Below are 14,488 nucleotides of genomic sequence, written 5' to 3'. Positions count from 1 at the left end.
ATCAATCACATATGCTTCAACATATTATCCATACGTCTGCATCTTGTTGTTACAAATAACAAACACAATTAACTATCACCAAATCAATAGGAATAGAATAAATACATCCTTTAACAAATTAACAAAGAAAGTACGTAAATTCCATTCCATCATTATTCATGTATTTTCTGGTTTATGGATACCATTTATAAAGAAAGTACAGGTCATACAATCTTAGAAAACCATTTTCAAATTATATTTCTCATAAAATATTTGTTTCCATATTACATAATGAAGTCTTTCACTTAACTACAAAACAAAGAACCCAATTAATATGTTAAATTATTTTATTTGACATCTAACCACTGAAGATATAGAAGTGACAATTAAGTCCATGAAAATATTCCCATCTTCTTTAACGGCTTTGAAATTCAAAAATGAAATAAGGAGTGACATTTTAGCCAAACTGACAGAGTAAGGAACTTCAAAAGTCTGTCCCTCCATAAAATGATTGCCAGAAAAAACTGTCAAAATCTTGAAGAATGAACTTATTTGAAATCAGGAAACTCACCATGAGATGTGTAAGCACAGGGGATCTCTTAATAAAAAAGAAGTTGAGTCTTTATAATCAGGAAACACTGTGCTGTTTAACTTACCCTTTTTCTACCTGTTACTCCCTACCTCAGTAGCATTATTGAAAGTAACAGTCCACCTTCCTGGTAATGGTACAGGAGAGAGAACTGACCTCACATCCAAATAATTGTAATTATTTGTTTTTATTTGTATGTTGCCTCCCTAAAAGACTGCCTCAAAGACTTGCTTTTATTTCTGCTAATTGAGAACTCACTTGTTGTTACAGTGGCTAGACTGGTAGATCACTAATGATTTTGTGGTGTTAGTTGCTACTCTCTCATGCAGCGGATAATCATTGTAGAAAAATTAAATTAACCAAAAACTTTGTCAGGAAAGGTTGGGGAATGAGATTTTTTGTGAAATAATGGCTGTGAGAAAATCCAGTTGTTCTTGGGACTCTATCAGGACAGTACAGATATACAGTTATGTCCATATTCGGGAAAGATGAGAAAGCCCTAAGCTCTCTTGTCTGGGTGAATGTGAGGCTCTTGGGAATCAAAAATTGAGACTAAGGGAAAGTTTAAAATGCCTGGCTATGTGTTAAAGGCATATGCTGACATACAAAGAGAGACTTTCTGCAAAGACAGGGAGATTTTGTGGTTTCACGTTTTTTTAAGGAAATCTCTGTCCAATTATTAGGTGACCCCTAATTTAATGGAACAGTCTTCAGTGGCCACACACTACAAACAACTTTCACAACAATAAGCAAGAACAAACCAAGGGAGTGAGGGATGATCTGATATCCAGAGTTGCCATATTATGATATTCAATATGTCCAATTTTCAACAAAAAAGTATGGGCATTCAAAGTTACAAGAAAATATATCCCATACACAGAGAAAAAAAATCCAAAGAATGTCTCCCTCAGGAAGTCTAGACATTGGACTCAATAGACAAATTCTTTAAATCCATTATTTTAAATATGTCCAAAGATCTATAAGAAAATATATCTAAAGAACTAAATAAACCCTGCAAACAATGTCCCATGAAATAGGGATATCAATAAAGAGACAAATTTTTCAAATGAAACCAAGTAGAAATTCTAGAGTTGAAAAGCGTGATAACAGAAATGAAAAACTCACTAGAAGGGCACAACAGGAAATTTGAGCTGACAAAAAAACAATTTAACTTGAAGATATATAAATTGAAATTATCCAGTTAAAAGAATTAAAAAACTATTTTAATGAACATAGCCTAAAAGTCCTGTGAGGACACCTTCAAGTATATCAACATATGCATAAGGAGAATTACAGAAGAGAGAAAGGAACAAAAAGCATATTTCAAGTAATAATGGCCCAAGCCTACCGAAAGTTCATGAAAAATGTTAATCTACCTATACGTTTTACTCCTATATAATCTACCTATACATTTTTCAACAGTCCAGTGAACTCGATGTAGGATAAATTCAAAGAGATCCCTGCTGAGTCACATCACAATGAAACTGTTTAAAGACAAAGAGAGAACCCTGAAAGCAGCAACAGCATAAAAGTAATCCTCAATAAGATCAACAACTGATTCTCATCAAAAAACCTAAAAGCCAGAAGGCAGTATGAGGACACTTTTGAAGTGCTAAACAAAAAGACATTCAACCAGGAATTCTTTATCTGACAAAAATTTCCTACAAAAATGAGGGAGAAATTAAGACATTCTCAGATTAACAAAAAGTGAGAAAGTTCTTTGACAGAAGACTTGCCCTACAACAAATGCCAAAGGGAGCCCTTCAAGCTGAAATGAATGGATAAATAAACCGGTAAATTTTACTTTGTTGTTAGCACCATGTTGATTTCAACTCCTAGTGATCCTGTGTACAGCAGAGCAAAACTCACCCCAGTCTTTTTGCACCATCCTCTCACCATCTGGCACTATATCAGACAATGCTCCACTGCTACTCATAGGGTTTTCATGGCCAATTTTTTTGGAAGTGGGTGGCCAGCTTGTGCTTTCTAGTCTGTCTTAGTCTGGAAGCTCAGCTGAAACTGTGAATGACCAGTGTGAATGACCCTGCTGGTATCTGAAATACCAGCAACATAGTTTCAGCATGACTGTAACACATAGCCATCACAGTATGGCAATCAACAGATAGGTGGTGTGGTTCCCTGACCAGGAAACAAACCCAGGGCGTGGTAGTGAGAACATCAAATCTTAACCACTTGACCATCAGGGCTGGCTAAAGATAACTACAAGGCATATATAGAAGCCAGAATTAATGTATTTTTTGTAACTTGTTTCCTATCATATTTTTAAATAAGTGCATAGAACAATAAATATAAGTCTGTGGTGATGAGTATATACTTATAGAGACATAATTTGTAACAATGCCAACAAAATGGGGAAATGGAGCAATATAGAAGCAAAGACTTTATATATTATTGAAATTAAATTGGTATTAATTTGAAGTAGGTTGTCATAAATTAAGATGTTAATTGCTATCCTTAAGGTAACCACTAAGACAATAACTAAAAAATATATAGAAAAAAACAAGAAAATTAAAAAAATAAAATGGTACACTCAATAATATCTATTTAAGAAAGCAATAATGGAGGAAGTAAAGACCAAAAATATATAAGACAAATAGAGAAAATGAATAGTAAACAACATTTCTTATAAATATTGAATAGAAATCTTCAACAAAATACTAGCAAACCAAATCTAGCAGTATATTAAAAGCATTATACACCATGACCAAATGGGACTGACCCCAGGAATGCAAGAGTGGTTCAACATACAAAAATCAATCAGTGTAATATAAGCTTTTAGCAGAATGAAGGACAAAAACTACTTGATCATCTTTTTTTTTTTTTGAGGAAAATCAGCCCTGAGCTAACATCTGCTGCCAATCCTCCCATTTTGCTGAGGAAAACTGGCCCTGAGCTAACATCCATGTCCATCTTCCTCCACTTTATATGTGGGACGTCTACCACAGCATGGCCTGTCACCAAGCGGTGCCATGTCCACACCCAGGATCTGAACCGGTGAACCCTGGGCTGCCGAAGCAGCACGTGCACACTTAATCGCTGCACCACTGGGTCAGCCCCATACTACTTGATCATCTTAAGAAACATAAAGCATTTGACAAAATCCACCACTGCTACTCAACATATTAAAAACAGAAGGAATACTCATCCTGATAAAGAGTGTCCAAGAAAAACCCATAGAGAACATCATACTTAATGCAAAAGACTGGATGCTTTCCCCCTAAGATTAGGAAAAAGACAAGGATATCTGATCTCACTGCTCCTATTAAACATGGTACTGGATGTTCTAGTGGCAGAAATTAGGTAAAAGAAAGAAATAGTGACTGAAAATTAAGGGGGTGGGAGAGTTCAAAAATTAGATTGCGATGATGGTCACATACTGTGTGTATATAAAAATAATTGAATTGCACACACTTAATGGGTAAATATATGATTTGTGAATTATATCTCAATATAGTTTTAAAAATTCCTGCTTCAATTAGTCTTAAAATAGTCCTAGCTTTTGATATTTAGATGAACTCAAATCTCCCTGTTGTTCTACAACTCATAACTTCCTCCAGCAACTACATATCTTTATGAAAAATGGGTCAGGATAACAATTTACAGGTTATGCTCTTCTTCCAAGATCCTCTCAGTTCTGCATACTAAAAGCAAAAATATCTGAAAAAGTAGTCATACATCCATCATATCTTGTGCCTCCTTTGCCAATATCTACTACCTGTATATTACTCTTTGTTCACATTTAATCTGATATTCATAATCTTTCATAATTAGCAACACATAAACCTTTGTTAAATAGTTTTTAACATCACTAAAGATGAAAACTCCATTAATTCTGATTTAAAAAGACAAAAATCAAGGGAAACTTACATATTTAACCATAATTAGAGCAAAACAGTTGAAGTGAAATGATAAACATTATTATTATTAAAATAGTGGCTCTATAAATAATTGGCAAGAATGTAATAATGCTTACCACATTGTTGACTCCAGAAAAAAATACTAGAGTAATTCAGGATTCCTTCTCATTGGCATAAGAAATAGCATATAGATTAAAACAGGACATGTGTTCTATTTTTTAATTATACATTTGCATATTTAACACAAATTACTGTTAACTATATCTCATTTAACATAATATTGAAATATGTATTATTGTGTAAGATATTTAGAAAGTATTTTGAGATGTCAGCATGCTCAAAATTATTAGATGATGATATCCTGCAAAATGAAAATGAATTTATGTATATCACCATGCCAAAATATTGATGTTAAAACAGTAGTCTGGGAAAATATCAAGACAAGGCTATTTATCTTTATGAAATGAAAATAAAGGAGAAATTTGAGAATCTGCCACTCTTGTTTAACACATTATTTGAAGTCCTAGCCAGAGCAATCAGGCAACAAAAAGACATACAAGGGATCCAAATTAGAAGTGAGGTAGTGAAACTCTCACTATTTGCAGATGACATGAGTTTACATATAGAAAACCCTAAAGAACCCACCCAAAGACTTTTTGAAATAATAAAAGAATACAGTAAAGTTTCAGGATACAAAAGAAACACAAAAAATAGTTGTTATTCTATACAATAACAACAAAATAGCAGAAAGAGAAGTTAAGAATAGAATCCCACTTACACTTGCAAGAAAGAGAATGAAATATCTAGGAGTTAACTTAATCAAATACGTGAAAGCTCTGGACACTGAAGACCATAAAATATTGTTGAAAGAAACTGAAGAAGCCACAAGAAATAGAAAGACATTCCATGTTCCTGCACTGGAAGAATTAACATAAAGTGTCCATATATCCTACAGCAATCTACAGATTCAATGCAATCCCTATCAAAGTGCCAACAAGATTTTTCACAGAAGTAGAACAAAGAATCCTAAAATTTATATGGAACAAAAAAAGAACCCAAAAAGTCAAAGGGATCCTGAGATACAATAACAAAGCTGGAAGCATCACACTCCCTGACTTCAAAATATACTACAAAGTGATACTAAGCAAAACAGTATGGTACTGGCACAAAAACAGGCACACAATCAGTGAGGCAGAATCGAGAGCCCAGAAATAGACCCACACATTTATGGACAGCTAATGTTTGCCAAGGGAGCCAAGAACATGCAATGGAGAAATGGAAGTCTCTTTAACAAATGATGCTGGGAAACCTGGATAGCCATATGCAAAATGAAAGTAGGCCATTATCTTATACCATAAGCAAAAATTAACTCAAAATGGATTAAAGACTTGAATGTAAGACCTGAAACCATGAAACTTTTAGAAGAAAACATAGGTAGTATGATCTTTGACATCGCTCTTAGCAGCATATTTTCAAGTACCATGTCTGTCCTGGCAAGGGAAACAATAGAAAAAATAAACAAATAGGACTACACCAAACTAAAAAGCTTCTGCACAGAAAGGAAACCATCAACAAACCGGAAAGACAAACTAACAACTGGGAGAAGATATTTGCAAATCTTATATCTGATAAGGGTTTAATATCCAATCCTTCAAAGGATTAAAAATAGATCTACTGTAAGATCCAGCACCACTACTGGGTATTTATTCAAAGAACATGATAACATACATGCATAAAGATATATGAACCCCTGTTCATCACAACATTATTCACAAGAGCCAAGACTTGGAAGCAACCTTGGTGCCCATCAAGAGACAAATGGATAAAGAAGATGTGGTATTTATACAAAATGGATTACTACTCACCCATAAGAAATGATGAAATCTGGCCATTTGTGAAAACATGGATGCACCTTGAGGGCATTATGCTAAGTGAAATAAGTCAGAGGGAAAAAGTCAAATACCGTATGCTTACACTCATAAATAGAAGATAAAATGACAAACAGACACGTAGAAACAGAGATTGGATTGGTGGTTACCAGAGGGGCATATGAGAGGGAGGAGGGTGAAACTGTGTGGTGACAGATTGTAATTAGTGTTGGAGTGGTGAATATGTAATCTACATAGAAATCAAAATATATAACGACGTACACTTGAAATGTATATAATGCTATAAACCACTGTTACTGCAATGCAAAACGAATCAAACATTAAAAAAACAATCATATGGAAATACACATACATACAAAAGTCCTCAACAAAATATGATCACCATGATCAAGTGGGATTGATCCCAGGAATGCAAGGATGATTCAATATGCTAAAATCAATTAATGTGATACATCACATTAACAAAACAAAGGATAAAAATCATGACCATTTCAACAGATGCAGAAAAAGCATCTGACAAAATTCAACACCCATTTATGATAAAAATTCTCAACAAAGGGAGTATAGAGGGAATGTACCTCAATATAATAAAGGCTATACATGACAAACCCACAATTAACATCATACTCAATGGTGAAAAGCAGATAGCATTTCTTCTAAGATGAGGAACAAAACAAGGATGACTGACTATTCTCATCACTTTTATTCAACATAGCATTTGCAGTCCTAGCCACAGCAATAAGACAAGAAAAAGAAATCAAAAGTATCCAAATGAGAAAGGAATAAGTACAATCTTCACTATTCGCAGATGACATGATACTATATACAGAAACCCTAAAGACCACACCAAGGAAAATATCAGAACTAATAATGAACTCACTAATGTTTCAGGATACAAAAATCAATAAACAGAAATCTGTTGCATTTCTAAACAATTGGAAAAAGGTTAAAAAAAATACCATTTAAAATTCTATCAAAAAGAATAAAATACCTAGGAATAAATTTAACGGAGATCAAAGACCTGTATTTGAAAACTATAAGATGCTGAAAAAAGAAATTGAAGAGGACATAAATAAATGGAAAGATCTATCATGGTCATGGACTGAAGGCATTAATATCATTAAAATGTCTCCCTACCCAAAGTGATCTACAGATTTGATGAAATCCTAGTCAAAAATACCAAAATTCCAAAGTATGAGGGCATTTTTCACAGAACTATAATAATCCTAAAATTTGTATGGAACCCCAAAACACCGCAAATAGCAAAAGCAATCTTGAGAAAGAAAAACAAAGCAGGAGGTATCATTCTCCCTGATTTCAAACTATACTGCAAAGCTACAATAATCAAAACTGTATGGTACAAGCACAAAAACAGACACATAGATCAACAGAACAGAGAGCCAAGAAATAAACCCATGTTTATATTGTCAAATAGTCTAAGACAAAGGAGACAAGAATATACAATGGGGAAAAAATAGTCTCAAACAAATGATGCTGCAAAAACTGGACAGGTACATGCCAAAGAATAAAACTAGACCACTTCCTTACACCATATAAAAAAACCCTCAAAATGTATTAAATACTTAAATGCAAAACCTGAAACTAGAAAGCTCCTAGAAGGAACCATAGCCACTCAGCTCTTTGACATTGGTCTTAGCAATATTTTTATGTATCTCTCTCCTCAGGCAAAGGCAACAAAACCAAAAATATACAAATAGGAGCACAACGAACTAAAAAGCTCTTGTACAGTGAAGGAAACCATCAACAAAACAAAAAGGCAACCTACTGAAGGGGAGACTATATGTGCAAATGATATATCTGATAAAGTATTAATATCCAAAATATATAAGGAATTCATGGAACTCAATATCAAAAAAACCAAACAAATCAACTAAAAAATGAGCAGAAGGCCAGAATAGATATTTTTCCAAAAAAGATATACAGATAGCCAATAGACACATCAAAGGATGCTCAACATCATTAATCATCAGAGAAATGAAAATCAAAACCACAATGAGATATCACCCAACACCTGTCAGAATGGCTATCATCAAACAGAAAACAAATAAGTCTTGGCAAGGATGTGGAGAAAAGAAAACCCTGTTGGTGGGAATGTAAATTAGTACAGCCACTATGGAAAACATTATGGAGCTTCCTCAGAAAATTAAAAAACAGAACTACCATACACTCCAGCAATTCCACTTCTGGGTATTTATCCAAAAAAAAATGAAAACATAATTCAAAGAGATATATGCACCCCTATTTTCATTGCAGCATTATTTACAATAGCCAAGATATGCAAGCAATCTAAATGCCCATCAGTAGATGAATGGATAAAGAAGATGTTGTATATATACACAATGGAATATTATTCAGCCATTAAAAAAGAAATCCTGGCATCTGCACCATTGATGAACGTAGAGTGTATTATGCTAAGTGAAATAAGTCAGACAGAGAAAGACAAATACCGTATGTTTTCACTTATATGTGGAATCTAATAAACAAAGCAAATGAACAAGCAAAACAAAACAGAAACAAACTCATAGACACAACAAACAAACTGGTGGTCATCAGAGGGGAAGGGAGTGGGAGGATGGGTAAAGTAGGTGAAGGGGGTTAAGAGGTACAAACTTCCAGTTATAAAATAAATAAGTCATGGGGATGTAATGTACAGCATAGGGAATACAGTCAATAATATGGTAATGCCTTTGTATGGTAACAGTGCCTAGACTTCCCATGGAAATCATTTCACGATATATATAAATGTAGAATCACTATGCTCTTGCCCTGAAACGTGTAATATTGTATGCTGACTATACTTCGATTAAAAAAAAAGATTAGAGTACAATTTTTAATACATATAAGCTGATTCTGAAATGTATAAAAAAGAGCAAAAAAACACTAAACAATTTTTGATAAAGAAGAATGAAGTTGGAGGAGTCATACTATCTGGTTTTAAAACTAATATAAAAATACAGTAATCAAGACAACATAAAACTGGGTAAGGGAGAAGCATATAGATGAATGAGAAAGAATAGAGAGTCTAGAAACAGATCTATATAAAAATGTCCACTTGGTTTTTCACAAAGACACAAAAGCAATTCAATGGAGAAGCAAATGGTGTTAGAACAATTCGTCATACAATTGCAAAACAATGAACCTTGACCTAATCCTCATGTTATATACAAAAATCAACTCAAAATGAATATGTCTAAATTATAGATCTTGATGAAACATTAAACTATAGGACTAATAACAAAAGAAAATCCTTATGACCCAGAGTTAGCTGAACAGCTATTATACATGCAACCAAAAGTATGATCTATTTAAAAAAATGATAACTTGGATTTTATCAAAATTTTGAACTTTTGCTGTGAGAAATACACTCTTTAGAGGATGAAAAGACAGGCCAGATTGTGAAAAAAGACATGGGAGTCACATATCCAACATAAAGGATTGGCAAAATATGTCCCAATGGCCAACCACCAGTTTTGTAGATAAAGTTGCATGTAAACATAGGAACACTCATTCATTTCTGCTACAATAAACAGAGATGAGTAGTTTGTGATAGACACTGAATGGCCCACAAATGTAAAGTGTGTATTATCTGGCACTTCAAGAAAAATTTTGCTGCTACTCACTATAGAGAAAACTTAGGTTCACACGGAAACCTGTAGATAACTGTTCATAGCAGCTTTATCTGTAATAGCCAAAAACTGGAAACAGTGTAAGTGCAATTCAAAGAATGAATGAGTACATAAATGATGGTGCATCCAAAGAACAGAATATTATTCAGCAATAAAAAAGAAACTATTGGGGCCGGCCCGGTGGCACAGCGGTTAAGTTTGCATGTTCCGCTTCTTGGTGGCCCAGGGTTTGCCAGTTTGGATCCCAGGTGTGGACATGGCACCGCTTGGCAAAAGCCATGCTGTGGTAGGCGTCTCAGATATAAAGTAGAGGAAGATGGGCATGGATGTTAGCTCAGCGCCAATCTTCTTCAGAAAAAAAGAGGAGGATTGGCAGTAATTAGCTCAGGGCTAATCTTCCTTAAAAAAAAAAAAAAGAAACTATTGATACAACTACAACCTCGATGTATCTCAAGGGAATTATGCTGAGTGAAATAGCTTCAAAAGTTACATACCGTATGATTTCATTTCTATAGCATTCTCAAAACTACAGGGATAGATAAAATATTAGTGGTCATCAGGAATTAAGAGTGGAGGGAGAATATGACTATAAAGGGACAAGAGAGTTTGAGGAGTTAAAGGACAAAGCATACACCTGTTCTGTATCCTAATTATGCTCATGGTTACACAAATTTACACGAGTTAAAACTCAAAGAAGTATACACTAAAAGAAAAAAATATGGTAGAATTGACACCATAATAATTGTAAAAAGATTTTTAACATCAAAGGAAACTACAAGAATACAATATCTTCAATCTTTAAGACTTCTGAATTGTTTAGCACATTATCATAAGAGAAAAATGGATAAGTACATAAACACATGGAAAAATACATATTTTCCTCAACTTACAAGCGGGTTACATCCTGATAAACCAATACTAAGTTGAAAATATCTTAAGTTGAAAATGCATTTACTACATCTAACCTAGAGAATATCATAGCTTAGCCTAGCCTACCTTAAGCATGCTCAGAACACTTATCTTAGCCTACAGCTGGGCAAAATCATGTAACACAAAGCCTATTTTATAAAAAAAATGTTGAATAGCTCACATAATTTATTGAATACTGTACTGAAGGTATAAAACAGAATGGTTATATGGGTACAAAATGGTTGTAAGTTTATTGATTGTTTACCCTTGTGATCACATCACTGACTGGGAGCTGTGGCTCACTGCCACTGCCCAGCATCACAAGAAAGTATCATACCACATATTGCTAGCCTAAGAAAAGACCATGAATCAAAATTCAAAGTATGGTTTCCACCGAATATATATTGCTTTCACACCATTGTAAAGTCAAAAAGTCATTGAGTTGAACTATCATAAGTCATGGACCATTTGCCTACAAATATGTAAAAATTATGAATACATGAACAATCACTCCTTGATACGGTTTGCTGAAATGCCTTGTTAAAAAGAGAACACTCTTGACTTACCCTAAAGACATCAATCGTCAGGTCCCAAGTAACACAATCTATTGGACAATTTGTGGAAAACATATTAACCAATGTTTAGACTTAGTTCTATGGGCTATTTTTACCTTTCTATGGAAGTATAATATAGATAAAGTGTAGGCATTACATTGTACAGGTTAATAAATTCGCATCTCCCGAACATAGCAATTAATCAACATGTAGATCAACAAACAAACATTACCAGCATTCCAGAAACCACCCAGCTATTTTCTTTCTATGACTACCTTCCACAGATATTATCATCGTCCTTGATCTATGGGTCAATCCCTTCACCAACATACTATCTTGTTTCTTTACCACTGTAGTAAGCCTTAAAATAAGACAGTGTGAGTTCTCTGACTTTAGGACTTGTTCAGAACCTCTTTTGCTATTCTAGTTGTTTTACCTTCAATATAAATTTTGGAATCACCTTTTTGCTTTATACAAAAAAGCTTGCAATGATTTTTATTTGCATTGCATTGAATCTACACATGAAATTGAGGTAACTGACAACTTAATAATACTGAGACTTCTGATCCATGAATGGAGTACGTCTCTTCATTTATAAGGTCTTTAATAGCTTTCATCAGTATGATGTAGTTTTCATCATAGAGATACTGCACATTTGTATTAGATTTACACTGAAGTAATTCATTTTTGTGCTATTATAAAAGGTTTTTATTTCAAATTCCAAGTGTTCATTGCTAGTTTATAGTAACATGATTGACTTTTGTATATTGACCTTGTTAACTTGCTAAACTTAGTTTTTAGTTCCTGGAGTGTTACTTGGAGATTCTTTGGGCTCTTCTAAGATAGGCAATCACATCATCTGCAAAGAAAGCTTTTTTTCTTCCTTTCTGATCTTTATGTCTTTTATTTCTTTTTCTTGCCCTGTTGCATGGGTTAAAACTTTGTAGAACAGTATAAATAGAAGTAATGAGGCAGCACATCACTGTCTTCTTAATCTTAGAGAGAAAGCACTTCTTTTTAAAATACACTGGGTTGTACATTTAATACTTGCTATTTACATCATCAAGAGTATACGTCAATAAACTTCCACACATTGAGACAGTAGCCACGCACCACAAATTTACTTATATACTAACATAGGAAAATATACAAGTATGTATTTGTAGGATCATATTTATTATACCAAAATACTTTATAGTATTCCTGTCATTCATATTCATCCTCAAATGTTTTTTCATGATGAAGTTTCTACAGTCCATTTCAGTATCTGATAGGGCTCTTTTCCTCCCTGATGCTATAATTATTAGTGTTCATGGCTATTTTATTAACTGTTATTGAGCTTATTTGAGTCACCTTGCTAGGTTCTGAAGAAATGAATACACGGGTTAAAATACATAAATAAGTAAATACGTATAAAAAGAACACACAAAAATTATTACTTGAAAGAATTTTTGACAAGAACTTTGTCAAGAGAAAAACAGAGTTTATCTATTCCTAAAGTATTAAACACCAGGCCCCAAGTAACATAAAACCTTCTGTGTAATCATGCCAAGAAATATACAGACTACATCTTATTGATGAATGTTTCAATTTTAACAGCAAATAATGATTAATGAATTAATATATGAAATTTCATTATCTCTCCACTGGATTAACCCAAACTAATATGTTTTGTGAGGCCAACACAGAAAAATGAAGTACTTCATGGCAGTTTATCATATAAAATCTTCATGGTCCTGGAAAGATCTCATAAAATTTAACATATACATTTCCACATCAAAAAAAAAAACTAACTAAAGTCAAACCTCAATGATGAGAAGAGTAGCAATAATGATCCAAAATGATCTCATGGACTTGGCCAAAATGATCTGACTATGACCAACTTAATCTTGGGGTCAATACTCCAAAACCATAAGAATTTGTTAAGGAAACTCCCAAGCATAGCTTAATTTCACAAAAGGATATTTCATTGCAATATGGAGCTAAAAAAAAATCAGCAATTTTCCAAAATTCTACACTTGTCACTCCACCTAAAACTTGGAAATGAGAGTGGAGACACTCAGCAAAGAAAAAAAACATACCATGAAGATATTATCCAGTAAGTATTACACTTTTCAGTGGAAAAGATGAAGACAGAGACCTTAGGATGTTGCACGGAGCACATGACACATGTAGCTACTCACCCCTATTCTCTTAAGTGGGGGACTTCATTCCAGCCCTTTCTACCTCAGAAACACACGACAGAAAGAAAAGTAAAGATATAGTCTCAGAAAATACTTAACAGTAAAAATAACAAAGCACTAAAATTGATTCCATGTCAATATTTAGTATAGGCATGCAATGCTCCCTTCTTTTTGTCCAACACTAATGAGACTCGCAGTACCCATCACAGTTTTTGACCCTTTTTTAATTCAATCTTTCTTTCTTTCCTCATTCATTATTCAAGAACATACTTACTATATAAGTATCTGTCTTGTTCAAAATTAACAAAATGAAGCAAGTCTTGGTCACTCAGCATATTTACATTTGCATACTACCTCATAAGATAGGATGCTAATGCCTTCTCCAAGAGAAGGAATTATGTTGTCTCTGAGAGATCACCAAATAGAGCCAGGCTCTGAGAGTCTTATTTGTCCTATTAGAGGGCTACTCATCTGGACCTCAGATTGACATCTGGAATGAGTCCCTCAGCATCCTCAGACAATTGTGCTCATCATTGATCCAGACAAGCACCCTCTCAACAAATAAGCAGTTCCATAGCCAGGCTTATTTTCTTCAGGCTTATCTACTGCATTATGAATAAAGAACAGCAAATGCACAGTAGACACTGTGTTTAGTATCTGAGCAATGAAACTCTCATATATATAGCACAAAAGGTATATGACCTTGGATTGCTCTAATAAAATTAAACAAAATATATTGGGAAAATAAAAATTAGTCAACTAAAATTTCAAGGAGTAATGGGGTAGCATTGTAAATCAGGTAGCAAATAAATTGTGACTACAGTAGAAATATGAGTGGAAACATCTATATTCTGAATATT

At 33.8% G+C, this 14,488-nt stretch overlaps 1 non-coding gene across 1 annotated transcript; it reads right to left on the bottom strand.

Annotated features, from left to right (window-relative positions):
• Nucleotides 1–14,101: 14,101 nt before the first annotated feature.
• LOC123283663 (small nucleolar RNA SNORD109A) lies at nucleotides 14,102–14,168 on the bottom strand. Its single transcript, XR_006524339.1, has one exon. It is a non-coding gene; the product is annotated as a small nucleolar RNA SNORD109A (small nucleolar RNA).
• Nucleotides 14,169–14,488: the final 320 nt, after the last annotated feature.

This window comes from Equus asinus, chromosome 2 (assembly GCF_041296235.1).
Source record: "Equus asinus isolate D_3611 breed Donkey chromosome 2, EquAss-T2T_v2, whole genome shotgun sequence".
Classification (NCBI taxonomy): domain Eukaryota; kingdom Metazoa; phylum Chordata; class Mammalia; order Perissodactyla; family Equidae; genus Equus; species Equus asinus.
The sequence above is the reverse complement of the archived record's forward strand: the minus strand, read 5'-3'. Positions and strand labels throughout refer to the sequence as shown.